Source organism: Myotis brandtii, unplaced genomic scaffold, assembly GCF_000412655.1.
Source record: "Myotis brandtii unplaced genomic scaffold, ASM41265v1 scaffold555, whole genome shotgun sequence".
Lineage (NCBI taxonomy): Eukaryota > Metazoa > Chordata > Mammalia > Chiroptera > Vespertilionidae > Myotis > Myotis brandtii.
This window is the reverse complement of record NW_005370065.1, coordinates 1,410,720-1,412,338: the sequence shown is the minus strand read 5'-3', so window position 1 is coordinate 1,412,338 and position 1,619 is coordinate 1,410,720.

Sequence of the window (1,619 nt, the reverse complement as noted above, 5' to 3'; positions counted from 1 at the left end):
ATGTAAAATTCTACAAATCCATGAGATTGAAACCTGGGCTGCTTACCGAGTAAGTACAGTTTTTTCTCCTTGCTCTGTCTTCGAAAGTTTAAGGTAAGAGTAACCTAACTTATTTCTTTTGAGGGGTGGTTCTCATGGATTTGTAGAATTTTACATCTACCCTAGAACTGAGATTTTCAACTGTGGGTCCTGACCCGTTAGATTGTGAAATAAATTTAGTGGGTTTTTACTGGCATGAAAAACAAAAGAAATAGACTGGAAATGTTAGCATGAGTCATGTATTGTGGCCAGCCAATACTCTTTTGTAAAATTTTGTTTCAGATATGTATATATTTGTGTATACTGGTTCACTGTGTGAAAATATGTATTTTCCTCAGAAACATGTGTAAAACATGTTTGAAAGCAAGCTTTGAAGTAGGAAAACTGTGAAATGAACTATCTTATGCCCTAAAGCCATGGTCAGCAAACTGCGGCTCATGAGCCACATGCGGCTCTTTGGCCCCTTGAGTGTGGCTCTTCCACAAAATACCACGTGCGGGCGCACACGTACAGTGCGATTGAAACTTCGTGGCCCATGCACAGAAGTCGGTATTTTATGGAAGAGCCACACTTAAGGGGCCAAAGAGCCGCATGGGCTTTCGAGCCGCAGTTTGCCGACCACTGACCTAAAGCAAAAGCAGCCAGCAAATGCTAAGAAATTTAGTTATTTCTACTTAGGGCTCGGGCTCGGGCTCGGGCTAGGGCTAGCAGTGGTTGGCAAACTGTGGTTCTCGAACCACATGTGGCTCTTTTGCCCCTTAAGTGTGGCTCTTCCACAAAATACCGACTTCTGCGAATGGGCCACGAAGTTACAATCCCACTGTACGTGTGCACCCGCACGTGGTATTTTGTGGAAAAGCCACACTCAAGGGGCCACAGAGCCGCATGTGGCTCGAGAGCCGCAGTTTGCCAATCACAGGGCTAGGGCTAGGGCTTAGGGCTTAGGGCTTAGGGCTAGGACTAGGGCTAGGGCTAGGACTTTTTTTTTATGTAGATATGTTAATTTATTGTTTACATACTAGGCAGTTTAAAAAAGAATAAAAGTCCTGCTCTCTAGAACATGAGAAGACAGTGGAAGGTACTGTTATACAAATGGAATATATGAACATAAATGAGCCCAAGCATGTGATTTTCAAACACATTCATATTACAGTTTTAAAATGATCTAAGCTCTTACAATGGCCAATTACTGATTTGAAAACATGGACCTGGTAGAGGATAAATGCTATTTAAATATCAGCTCAAAGACATAATTTTATTATGATATTTATGTGTGTGGGAAGAAGAGAACTGTTTACTGTATATAACTATCATGTTTCAGGGGACATTATTTAACAGTTAAGTTTTTATATTACAAAACAAGTTTAAGTATTAGTTATTTTAGAAATACCACTGAAAATAGAATGACATTAATTATACTAAAAGAACATAGTAAACTAGTTGACAAACTTTAGCTACCTTAGAGAAAATCTTAATCTGTTGAGATAGACAATATAGGATCTAGCTTTCTGACAAGCAGAAGGCAACATCTATTATGTGAATATTATAAAAGAGTTTACTGCCATGAATACTTAGGTAAC